Source organism: Cimex lectularius, unplaced genomic scaffold (assembly GCF_000648675.2).
Source record: "Cimex lectularius strain Harlan isolate CLEC.00 unplaced genomic scaffold, Clec_2.1 scaffold18, whole genome shotgun sequence".
NCBI classification, from domain to species: Eukaryota; Metazoa; Arthropoda; class Insecta; order Hemiptera; family Cimicidae; genus Cimex; species Cimex lectularius.
This window is the reverse complement of record NW_019392764.1, coordinates 772,331-786,434: the sequence shown is the minus strand read 5'-3', so window position 1 is coordinate 786,434 and position 14,104 is coordinate 772,331. Positions and strand designations below refer to the sequence as shown.

At 33.9% G+C, this 14,104-nt stretch overlaps 1 protein-coding gene across 1 annotated transcript in view; it reads right to left on the bottom strand.

The window, feature by feature from the left end:
* LOC106661570 (homeobox protein abdominal-B) overlaps window positions 1–9,540 on the bottom strand; it is a 201,921-nt gene extending 192,381 nt beyond the window's left edge. Inside the window, exon 1 of the mRNA XM_024227476.1 lies at window positions 9,477–9,540. The gene's annotated coding sequence lies outside the window, so the exon portion shown is untranslated. The remainder of the gene's footprint in view (window positions 1–9,476) is intronic.
* Window positions 9,541–14,104: the final 4,564 nt, after the last annotated feature.

Below are 14,104 nucleotides of genomic sequence, written 5' to 3'. Positions count from 1 at the left end.
GTAAGGAGGTATTATGAGGTCCACATCAAGATTTTATTGTTATTTTTGAATAAGGTTTCAATTCCAAAAATGAATTTGTATGTTAATTTTTTAAAGTTTAAGAAAGTACCGCCATTCAGGAGTTCATTTAATCATCAATTACTTAACTACTCAATCACTTAACTAAAAATATATACTATTTTTCCGACAAGGATCCCAGGAAGATGAAACTTGTCTGACAAACCATGTCTCGAGGATAGGCAGACCAAAATGATGGAATGATCTTTTTTTTTGTCATTCACCAGAATGATGGAAAACAACAAATAAATTAATTTTATTCTCAATTGTACTTAATTTTCCTGTTTCTTTTTTTTTATATAGTTTGAGGAAATCCTAAAAATAATTACCCCTCGTTGAAAAAATATAAACCTAGGAATGAAGATTAAAAAAAAAAGGAATTCTATACAAAACGGCATCTAATTTTCACAGGAGGTAAAGTACGGTGACAGGGCTGTTTCCAGCGCAACCGGGCGGTCATGGAGGGAGTCGATGCCTATGATTCTTCCTCCTGCCATGGTGTGAGCCGTTTTGGATGGTCGTTGGCAAGTTGTTATAGCAACAGGCCACACCCAACCATGTCCTTATTGGCTTGGCGATGAGGCCATCTTCATACTGGGTACGTCACCGGCTCAAACCCAACTTCCTCCAATTGGACCAGACCGTATCAGTACCAAAGGAAAGACAGAACGGAGATTCTCCAGATAATTATTCTTAACAATTAATCCTTAACCATAACAACCAACAAAACAACAATTATTGCAATCTCGCCAATATAAAAACCCAGAAATAATAAAACGTTGAACAAGGAAGACGTAAAAGTAAGAATGTCATATTAATAACTGCCACCGATTTTGACATACATATTTTGTTGGAATGTAAATTTGAATTGTTATAAAAAAGGCGGAACATGCGCACTAACGCCTGTTCGTGTAAAGAGTGTTATACTTGTAAGACCTGTAGTCACGTGGATGTTTCATTAAATCAAGACTGTAAAATTAATATCTTTTCTAAAACATTTTTTCTTTTATTCCTTTGTCCAACAGGTTATGGGCCCAGAACTGTGCTAAAACTTGTTGGCAAAGTATAAAAATAAAACTATTAAGACTAATATTTGTGCCGGTATTGTGACAAGTGTCTTGCCACGTGTTGTGTTCCTGACTAAACAGTAAGTAAATACGTTTTGTTCATCAGCATGTATTCTACTAATAATACAAATCAGGTCGACGATGTTCTACAGATCGAAAAATTGAGTGGTGTGAACAACTTTCAAGAATGGACTGTTAACAGAAATTGCTTTCCAATCTGCCGGTCTAGACGAAATTGTCGCGGGCACAGTAAAGTTAGAAGACCTATCGGAAGACAAAAACAAGAAAGATTTTATTCGCAAAGATGTGCAATCTAAAAAGATTATTTTAGCTACAGTAAATAAGACTGTTTTAAATCATATTTTACACTGTAAGACTTCAAAAGTAAGTTTTCAAAATTAGTTAATATCTATTATCGCAAAAATGAAGATCAGGTTAACGAGCTTTTGCAAACTTTTTGGCTACAAATACGATCAATCTTAACATGGCTTCAAACATTAGTAATCTGCAGAACATCACGTTTCTTTTGAATATTCTGACGAAATGCTGATTTCTAAAATCCTGGTAATTTTGCTGGCTGAGTACAACAATTTTAGTACTGCCTGGAGTTCAACCGCCAAGGCTGATCGCACAGTCGACAATCTAATGACTAGACTTTTCTCAGAAGAAACCAAACTTAGTGTGCGCAATAAAACCTGTGACGTTGTTGCATAAAAATCGTAAACCCCCTCGAAATATGAACTGTTATTCCTGTGGGCAAACCGTACATTTTGCGATTCTTGTTCTTACAAGAAAACCAATTAGTGATACTAAAGATCGCTGCAAATATTGCAAGAAAAACAACCATCAATCAGAAAATTGGTTTTTCCGCGGAGAGCATGAAAAACGTGAGAAAAATAAGACCAAAGTGGCTTATATGAATAAAAAAATTGAAACTACTATGACCAATGATTTAAAATTCTATATAGACAGTGGATCATCTTTTCATATGACAAATGACCGCTCAGTGTTATAATAATAAGTTTAAAGTTTAAAAATGAGCGTGATACAGTAGAGTCGCTAAAAAAAATCAGTCTCTACTAACTACTGGGGTTGGAAATTTCGAGGCAAAGAATGTGTTCTAAACAATGTGATTCTTGCTCCTTGTCTTGACAGCAATTTGATATCGGTTGGTGCAATAACAGAAAATGGTGGCCAAGTCCTTTTCACCAACGAAAAAGTTGCGATTTCCAAAAATGACGACATCCTAGAAGGTGAAAAACAATCAAATGGTTTGTACGCGTTAAAACTTACCCAGATGATACCTATAAACAATTACAATTAATTAAGGTTTTAGTCGCGATAAAAAAGTCAACGGCACGAGCGGGATTCGAACCCACGATCTTCGGCTAGATATCTTATACTTATACTTTTTTATCTCGACTAAAAACCTTAATTAATTGTAATATATTAATTGGTCAAGTGGACCAAGAAATTAGTGAACTTATAAGCAATGTTTTCAAGCTGTTGATTCTAAGACAAATACAACGTATTGGCATAGAATTTTGGGACACCTAAACTATGAAAACGTCAAAAAGCTTAAAAACACCTTGGGCATTTCACCCGCTACTTTTGAACATACTGAACATCTCTGTGAAATAAGCATACAAGCAAAACAGACTCGCTTTACATTTTCTACCCAAAGAACCAGAGCTACCAGACCTCTTGATATAGCTCATACCGACATTTGTCAAATAGAAATATCAACATGGGATGGATTCTACTACATAGTAACCTGCATGGATGGCTTTACTTGCTTTAAGCAAATTTATCTCTTAAAGAAAAAGTCAGCTACGGCTGAATTAATCAAACAGTATGTTTTAGAAGTGGAGGTAAAATGAACAATGCCTGTCTACAAAATTAGATGTGACAATGGAGGCGAATATGTAAACGAAAATCTATTGTCTTGGGCCAAGTCTAGAGGAACTTTCCTGGATTTTTCTATCGCTCATACGCCTCAGCTAAATGCAAAAGCTGAAAGATTGAATCGGTCCATCCTTGACAAAACAAGAGCTCTTCTCTTTGACTCTAGCTTACCTGCTGAGATGTGGGGCGAAGCTGCTCGAGTTGCGTGCTACATACTAAACAGATGTCCTACCAAAAGTCTTCCAGAATCAAAAACTCCGTTTGAAATCTGGTTTGGACACAAGCCCAACTATAAGAGGATACATCTTTTTGGTTGTTACGCTCATGCAAAGACTTTAACACGACTAAAAAAACTAGACAGCCGAAGCAAAAAATTCGACATGTTGGATATACACAAAACGGATATCGCTTACGGGACGAGAATAATCACAGAATCATTTATTCTCGAGATGTCATTTTTGAGGATGAAATCGCTGCATTTAAAACTAAAAATACATATGATGAGATCACCATCACAAAAGGAGAAGAAAAAATATCAGAAGATTCTAGTGAGGGAGATGTGAGACAGTCTGGAGATATTGAAATTTGTGATTAGTCGGACAATGAAACAATTGAAGATGCAAACACAAATAAAACCCTCTACGACGACAAAGAAGTGACTCTACGCAGAGGAAGACGAATAAAACGACCACCAAACTATCTACAAGATTATGTACTTCTTACATACCATGAAGCTGCAAATGGTCCTAATGCAGAAAATTGGAAAAAGGCCATAGAAAGTAAGAAGTCATCTCTAGAAAAAAAACAAAGTTTTCAAGTTTTTGCCTACTAACAAAGTGAAGGATAAAAAACTTATAAGCAGCAGATGGGTTTTCAAGCAAAAAGAAAATGGACAATTTAAAGCATCGTGGATGTGAACAACGTGAACGAGATTTTTATGACACCTTCAGTCCTGTAGTGAATACCAGTACACTTCGTTTTTTACTAGCCTATAGCGAAAGCTACTGATAAAATAATAATGAGTTTTGATGTGGCAGTGCTTTTCTACGTGGCAACCTATCAGAAGGGATATACATGAAACTCCCGAAGGATATGAAGATAAAAAAGGCAATGTATGTCTACTTCAAAAATCATTGTATGGTCTTAAACGAGCTCCTATAAAGTGGAATAGACGATTTTGATTTTTTAAAGAAGAATGGGCTAAATCAGCTCTTGACAGACCGATCCGTATTCAAAAACAATGATAACTCTTTATTTTGGCAATCCATGTTGACGATGGGCTTGTAATTGGAAAAAATCATAAAATCATAATGAATTTTCTTTTAAAACTCAGAAATGAATTCGATTTAACAATTGAAAAAGAGCCCAAACCCTATATTGGAATGTAGTTGAAAAACGAGCCAGAAAATCTGTTTCTCCATCAACAAAATTACATAGACAAAATTCTCACTGAATTTAATATGAATTTGTCAAAAAGCGTAAGAACCCCATCTACACCTGGCTGCGAACATGAAAACTCAAAACATGACAGAGGTTACCCATATCGTGACGAACCAGACATTCGCTGTAAATGCTGTCTCTAGGAGAGTAGAAAATCCAAATGAAGATGTTTTGAAGGTAAAAAGAATTTTCAGATACCTTCGAGGCACCAAAAACATGTGTGGGTTGTTTGTCAGGCAACCAGCCAAGGGACTGTTTTATTTATATATAGACAGGGATAGAATTTGAAAAAAGTCTTTCTTAGCGGCTATCCAAGTCATTGTACGAATACACTGTCGAAATTTCACCATTTGGATCTAACGGTTTGGGTTGTGCGTTATCTGTCAGTCAGTCACGGAATTGTTTTATATATATAGATTTTACGATCATCAGCCAGCAATAAAAGATTAACATCTGAAAATATATCGACATCATTAAATAAAACAATGTAAGGAAAGCAATGGATCCATGTGGGAACCTGGGCCCCTAGAATGTACATGAACAAAATTGAACGATACGATCCTTCTTTTATAGTAAATTACCTTCCTTGCATACAGGACAATGAGCTACCAGTCTCACCGTACGAATGAAGTTTCGACAGTAATATTCTGTTACCCACAATGTCAAACCGTTTAGCCGTGTGGTTTGATTGTGAGTGAACCTGTAAATAAACTGTATCTATTGAATTCGGTACATACTGCTCAAAAAAAGTCTATTTTTATTTCTGTTTAGCCGTTAGAGCAAATCCAGCGAAGCGAGAATTACCGGTACCATAAAAAATAAACACTTTATTTTCTGACAAGTGTCTGAGTGTGGAGTTAAAACATTTCGACAGTAATATTCTGTGATCTACAATGTCAAACGTTTAGCCGTGTGGATTGATTGTGAGTGAACCTGTAAATAAAATGTATCTAGTGAGTTCAGTACATACTGCTACAAAAAGTCTCTTTTTTATCTCCGCGTAGACGTTAGATCAAATCCAAACGAGGCGAGAATTACTGGTACCATAAAAAGTAAACTTTTTATTTTCTGACAAAGGTCTGAGTGTGGAGTTAAAACATTTCGACAGTAATATTCTGTGATCTATAGTGGCAAACCCTTTAGCCGTGTGGATTGATTTTGAGTGAACCTGTAAATAAACTGAATCTAGTGAATTCAGTACATACTGCTCAAAAAAAGTCTCTTTTTATTTCTGTTTAGCCGTTAGAGCAAATCCAGCGAAGCGAGAATTACCGGTACCATAAAAAATAAACACTTTATTTGCTGGCAAGTATCTGAGTGTGCAGTTAAAAAACAAAATTGCGGACAATGATAATCATGGAGAATTCTATCCTGTATAATACATTATTTAATACAAATTTGAATTACACTATGTGAAATTTTGAACGAAGATGCACAATATAATTAAATAAAAGATTTAACGATCATGTGATAGCAGCCTGTGTTACAGCCGAAACCGATCCGACGCCGTTAACGAATTTTTATTGGTATCTTTCCTTGGTGTTTACAATATTGGTGGAAGTAACGACCGATCGTCAAATTTACGGTTTTTTCATTGTCGTATGCAACTTCCCCCCGAATGGATAATTAAGATGTTCGACCGTTGAACGATATCTGGCTGATGTAAATTATGGGAATAATCGGTAAATTTGAAAATTGTAAGATTTACAACGGCGCGTTTCAACAAAAACAATATTATTGGTTTATAACTGCCAAACAAATAGTCTTTGTTAACTTTTATGACGTTGCCAACCTGCTAGAAATTTTAATTAAAACATTAAAACTCAGTTAAAATTTATCTTTGAATAGCGGATCGGTGAATTAATATATCTTATTTTTAAGCCTTCAACTACTACCAGTAACAGTCTTTTATCATTTGTATCATAGTTACACGTTAGGTATGCATTTCCTGTAATTCTTGTGTACCCACTCTGAATTATTTTATGAGCTAATAAAAAATCGTTTGGTAGCAAATACTATAGATGAATATAGATGAAACGTTAAATAGGCAATAAAAAATAAATTGAATCGTCTTCGTTATCTATTTTATAGTCACGAAACATATCAGCTGGCATGATGCAGCCCATGTTTAGCTGGAAGGCAGTACAAATGCACCTTAAAAAATTATTATATTGACTGTTGATTACATAAGCTATGATTAGCCTTCCTTACGTTGGTAGGTTTAAATTCGGATGCCAAATACAAATCATAGAGTTCAATTTAAATAACCGGTTATATATTAATTATTGTGGATTATAAATTATTCCTTTTTTCTTGTTTTCCATTTAGAAGACGGTTTTGTTTCATGCTTAAATGCGCATTTCAATCAAGAACAGTCACTGTGTTTTTTTAAGCAACCCATTTGTAATCTTCATGAGTAACTGCGCAGAAATGGTAAGCCTTTAGTGGAGTTCCTTACACTTTCGTACATTCCCTACGTTCTGATGATGACCAGTGACTGGAAGATGGCAATGTAAAAATTCGAGTTAGCTATGCCTTTCGAGGGTTATTGTAACCCCGTTCAGTACCTACAGCACACCGCCAAGACCCCATTCAACAAGGAATTTTATTATTAACCCTGGTTTTAGTGGTTGTATTGTGGTGGTCTTGTATCGTTACACTTGCATCCCAAAGCATTTCTTCCTGAGGTTAAGTTATACGACATTGCGTTGAGTTTCTTCCTGCTTATTTTAATATATTCTTTCAGTTAATTAATCTTTATGTAAGGTATTGGTTGAGATAAAAACATCAGTGTCAAGAGAGGGATTCGAACCCACGACCTTCGGCTAAATACGCGGCTTCTATACCACTTCAGCTATCGTGACTGCGATCCACTCGGACACCAACTTCCCATCTCAACCCCACCATTCGAATTTTCCCTCCTTTTTGCCATTTTTCAAATGTCGTGTAATCTATTCGATCGAATCGAATCCTGATTACAAGACATTCGAAAATGTCAAAAAGAGGGAAAATTCGAAAGGTTGTATGTTGAGATAGGAAGTTAGTGTCCGAGTGGATCGAGGTCATGATAGCTCAAGTGGTAGAGCAGCGGCGAATTTAGCCGAAGGTCATGGATTCGAATCTCGCTTGTAACACTGACTTTTTATGTCAACCAACACCTTACACAAAGATTAATTAATTGAAAAAAGTTATTCGATCAATCGGAACACGAACTCTAATGGATCTATTGTTTTTTTTTTTTTTTGTTCCAATATCGCCAGGAGTATTTGGGATTGATTTTAAATTAATTCTATTGTGTATTTATTTTATTCTATCTCTCTTACTCGGTCTTCATTTCTAAGATGTTCGTTGGTAGTGTCGAGCCTTATACCTACAAATGGGACCTATCGGCTTCATTCCTTGCAAGGGCATCTCTGCTCCTTCGTTCCTCTCTTCTCCTGCATCCCCTGGGACTGCTTTGTTCACCTAATCTGTTTAGTTTCGTTTTGCACTTCAGCCCCATACTTGAACAAATGGTGATGAGTTTTATGCTCTGATGGCTGCCTGGCTTTCTGACATAAAACCATGTCCTTGTTATATATCCTTTACTAATGTAGAAAGATAATATTTTTTGACTTAATATAGAATATTGAATACATCTCTCCAATTGCTAGGATTTCTTCTTGAAAAATACAGGCGTACGTGCCTATGAGCTCGGAATTAAGTTTTAACCATGTAAACGGTCGGTTTGATTCGAAAGTAATGTATTATCATTTCATTTAGCTTAAGCCTTTGTTAATTTTTCAAATACAATTTCGCCCAATTTAGAGTAATCTTAATGTTTCGTCCTCAAGCAAAATGGAGCTAAATAAACCAAAAACTGACAACTAGGTGTGGTTTGAATTTATCCAGGTTTCCCTAGAAAGTTAGTTTTTAATTTGACAGTACTTAGCATATATTTTTAATACATTTCTCTTTCGTTTCTTCCTTATTCCCCGTACTTGTACCCAACTTCAATCCATATTCATTTAAAAAAACCGGCTCTTAACTTTAAAACCATAATGGTAAACATAAAAACATCATTGGCTTGTAGATCATTTCAAATATTGAATATGTAATTTAATTAATTATCTCGACTATTATATTCAACACAGTATTTATTTAGGCAAAATCTTTTAGATGCTACATCAATTTGACATAAAAGAGGAAAATGTTTTAATATTTCAGGTTCCTGCTCGTTACAACTAAATAATTAGTGTTTAGGACATGGTTATTACTTTTGAATTATATCATCAAATCTTTATTTATTATTATTCTTTATTGATTAGCTAATGTCAATTGCCACAGAATCCTCATTGTTGTAAATTTTGAGAATGAACAATATCAGCATGTTTTACGTAGTGTATTATTTAAAAACTATTAATGCAATTTTTTGCAGTAGGGCAGTCTTATCGTGCTATTTATAAATCTTTTTAATGTTTTGTATACAAAATAATATTTTATTTAAAAATTATTCATTGAGTTGTTCCGACGCATTTTTTTGATAAATGTTTTTCATAAGTGGTGCTATATTAGAGGGATCAGAAATTTCCAAAGTGTGAATTTTTTGATTGCCCTTTACTTAAATAAACATAACTATTTATGACTAGTGCTATCCTTTAAGTCTTAAAATATAGGCAATTAAAAATACGGACCCGGTTGTTAAATATTTTCGACGTTGAGGTTTCTTTGTTCTGTTATTCTACTTAACAATTATAAATTCAATAATCCAGAAATAAAGTAAATCAAATGATTTATACAATTGGTATAATAAATATTTTACTTAGTAAAAAATTAAACATTGCTTTGTCAAAGACTGAACAATGGTTGGTGTTAATTTATGATCAACAATTATTTAGTTCTAAGCTATTAACTTTAATTAGTGATATCTTCAACTCTGCCAGTACACATCAAAGTAATAGACTATTATTATTTTTGCAATGTTAAGTATTATGTGTAAGTAGTATGTAAAACAAAATCAAGTCCAACCTTAAGTCGTGAACGTTCGGAATTCGAAGTTATCTGGTCAATGGAGTTTGGGGCCGCACAGCTTCCAGGTAGGTCGACCGCGTTAGAGATGACTTCTAAGAATATCTCCGCTAAGTTCTGAGGGACTTAAAGGGAGATCTGCGCCCTCGCCATGAGAGGCGTGGTCAAACGGGACGCGAACGAGAAAAGGGCGCATGCCCGCCGTCGCTCAATGGCCCAATCTCCATCCGTCCCATCCGACCCTGGAGACCTTATCACTTGAAAGCCGGGCTTCGTCGTTAAGGCCAATTAAAATTTTTCAAACTCCTTCCAATCTCCCGTTTATCTAGACGAGCAGGCTTTACCGTTAATTGGAAAAAGACGGATAGATTGTTTGAGATTTCGTCCCAAATGGGTTAATTAGCCTGGTGGTAATTGACATTCCGGCCTTTTATGGTTTTTATTTATTTATTTATTTTTTTAATAAGAGAAGAGATGAAAAACTCGGTTTAAAACTTTTGGTTGAATTATTTCCAACATATGAAATGGGTTATGTATTATTATATTATCGTTGTGTAAACACATTGTGAGATTTCCTCATGAGGTGGCAGAAGAACGTGTCCTTTCCGATCATTTTAGTTTTTTGCTTTTTTGACGCAAATAAGTAGTATAAACAAAAAAGCTAGATAAATATGGTTTTGAATGTAACAACCAAAATTATGATAAATATAAAGTTAAGACTTCGACAGATTTGAGTAAAATGTAGGGCAGAAATTTTAATCACGAACACTGCATCAAAGTATGGTCTTGAAGAAGAAGGCAAATTCAGTTGTTACTGCCAAGCTTTCGACCTATTTTAAGGTTAACTACGGGGCAAAACAATTGACATATTTAAGTTTTTTTACAGGCGATCTCAAATTTCCTTGAAGACAGGCTCAGCCCCAACATTGCCAACGCTGGAACAGGTTGCAATATTGTTACAGTCTATGGCAATGTTGGGACTGAGTCGGTCTCCAAAGAAATTTGAGTTCACTTGTAAAAAAAAAACTTAAATGTGTCAATCCGTAGAGATTTAAGATGGATTTGCCCTGATGATGACCTTAAAATAGGTCGAAAGCTTGGCAGTAACAATTTTGAATGTTTGCTTGAATTTGCTTTCTTCTTCAAGACCAAACTTTGATCTAGAATGTTCGTGAAGAAAAAGGTCGATATTTCTAATGTTAATTTGGAACAACATCCAGATGAACATAGATTTACATAAGGAACATAGTTTTGTCCTGCAAATTGATATCTCATGAGTTACCATTTTTGTTATATTTCTGGCCGTTTACTTAAATTAAACCGGAAAAGAAATTTATAAGTGTAATTCTAACGTTAAGAGGTTGCGAATTTGTCCTGAAAATAAAATTTACCGATAAACACCAATACCAATCATGTTTACTATTACCAATAATACCAACAAGACCATTGATTACCAGATACAATCAGGGTAAAATTCTCTCATTTTCACCCACAATCCCTGACATTATTTTTTGTTTTTAAAAATTGCCCGGTACAACTCTATTACCCTGCCAAAGGATGTTATAGCGACCCGGATCGCTTTCTCTGTTAAGATTATTTATGTTTTCTCATTTGTCAAATGGAAATAGTTTTGTAAAATAAATTTATCTATATATTTATAATTAGGGTATTGATAAATTTATAAATATGACTAATTTATATGACAATTTTATTTCCAAGGCCACATTCGAACCACCCCTAGATTAAACTGTCAGCTCATATAATTTTTACGCCGAAAATAGATTCCTTAAGTACAACAGAAATAACTTTTTTTTTACTTTATTTGAAATAATTACGACATATTTCATTCTTCATCTTTCACCGTACTTTTTTCTCTCTTTAACATTCACTCCTACCATCAAAATAAGGCTTTTTATTTCCTTAATAAACAATTTTGACTCAAATGTGAGTGATAAAAATGTTAAAAACATTCAGATTGAATAAGGAAGGCCGATAAGTGCTTCGAAAATTGATTATCCAACAGAACAAATGATAATCTAATAATAATAATCCAAACAATTTTTCCTTTTAATTTTTAGTTCTGTTATAATCAATAAAATCTGTACTTATTAAATTTTGAACAATAATTCTTGCTTTGTTGTCGAGTTAGTAGCAAACCTTTTCGCTAATTTCGCTTACACATATTTTTACTTTTGACCTTAATTACAAGACTAGAAAAAAAACATGGTAACTCTTTAGGAATCTATGCAATCGATAAACAGTATTTATCAAATCATTGAACAGATGCTTTCCCTTCGTGGTGAAAGTAGTAATAATTTTACTTTATCATTCCGATTTTATGGCTGAGATTCGAACCGGTATTTGTAAGGGGATAAGCAGGAATAATTAATACTATTTTTTATAGACAATGTTACAGATACTTCAAATATATTTTTCTATACAAATATTGGCTCGATGGATGAATAAAAGTTTAACTGGACAATAAAACATGCCGAAAATAGATATTTCAAATATCACAGAAGCCACTGTTTTACTCAATCTCACTCTCTGTCAGGGCCACAAGCTAAACAGTGTGGCGGCGGCTGAACAAATGTTTCCCAAAATCCGAAATGTAACGGACTGGAAAAAAGATGATTAGACCGAAGCCAAGTAGTTTCACTTGTTTTCTAAGGAGAACATATCCATAGGCACTTTTGTGCAATTAGCAGGGCAAAAAAATCTATGCTTAATATTGCCTCATCCTTCTTATACCCCTGATCAATGGACTGATTATGGTGTTATTTCGATTTAAAGGAACATTTTTGAAATGCAATGTACTACACGAATATTAAATTATGCTAGTAGTTTTTGAAAAACAAAAATAGTAATTTTACCATAAAGGCAAACGTGTAATATAAAGGTGTGTGTTAGTAAGTAAATAAGCAAGTTATTTTATAACTCTCATACAGTTCAGTACTTCAGGGCACTCTCGACACGACACGCAAGAATGGCACAATTACACAGAAGACAAACACCTTGAACCCTGAAGATGATCTCAATAAAGATCGAAACGTTGGCACGATAAAGAAAATGTTTTTCTGAAACCTACATCACACCAGACCGCATCTCACGATTTCTAAATAAATGTCGATTAACGGTCACTAATCACCACACAAAAAGAGTAACAAGAAATGTACATAAGCTATTTATTGTTTTCCAAATTAGTCCAGGAATTCTATGTATTAAATAGCTGCTATTATTAATTTTAAAGAATTATAATAGCAATGGCAAATCAAACTTACTAGATAACTGCTCAAGATGTTAATGTTCTCCCTATTATAATTAAAAAGACTTACTTAATAATAATGCAATTTTACAACTGATCGATATGAGTCCAAAAGTTAGATATATTCGGCCCCATCGTGTGTAATCCCAAATAATTCTTAGGGGGACAATTTGGACTACTTGAATTTTTCCACAAATTAAGCAACAGGTCCTCCGAATAAGGACACCAAAAGTGACAGGTGTATGTGGGTATACATTAATTTTTGTTTGTAATTTCCAAGCATAATCACTTTTTAAAGACCGGGCGCAAACTGCTTATGATGTCTAAGGCTTTTGAGCGTTTTGTTCTTCTTAGCCAAAAATTAAGCTTTGAGTTGAGATACACACCTAGATATATTTAACAGTTTTTGATATTGGTAGCAGTTTATTTTAACATAACTTTTATGGTTTACGACGAGTAAGCAATATTGCTAATATTATTGCTTTTGAACCTGATTCTCCATCAATTTAAAAATTTAAATCTCTTTTCTACAGTCTTTTATAGTTATCTATTGTCTGTAAAGTGTATATTACTCACGGCATATATACCCATAGAACAGTAAATTTGAAACATTCGTCCTTTCAGGCAAGTTCAAAGAAAAACATTTAATAAAATATACATCCTTCCCACCCCTTCAAAATCCAACATATATAAACATAAAGCATCAATATCTCATTGCACTCTCACCACGACACACAATAATGACACATCTACACAGAAATACTTTGATTGAACATAAAAAAATTTTTTTTTTGCATTGTCTAAACTCACTTTTTTCCATATGTATTTATTAAATTTAAACAATGTTTGTAAATCCCAGGCCCTGAAGATGATCTCAATAAAGATCGAAACATTGGCACGATAAAGAAAATGTTTTTCTGAAATCTACATCGCACCAGACCGCATCTCACGATTCCGAATAATCACATAAAACAAACACTTTGAGTGAGTACAAATATTTTGATTGATACAATATTCTATCATTGTATAAATTCATTTTTTCACATCCTACATGTGTTTGTATAATTTAAGCAATGTTTATAAATCCCAGGCCCTGGAGATGATCTCAACAAAGATAGAAACGTTGGTACGATAAAGAAATTGTTTTCCTAAACCAGACTGCATCTCACGATCGTCAAATAATCATAAAATCTACACTTTATTAAACTTTAATCATCATTGTTTTGTTCAATTTTTGTTCAATTTGTTTCAAGTTTTTCAATGTTTCTTATTACTTATCTGAGAAATAGAAAAAGAACCGCGTTGAATAAGGAACCAAATGAAGGGGTAATATTTTAATATTAACTTTCAATTTAATATTTAA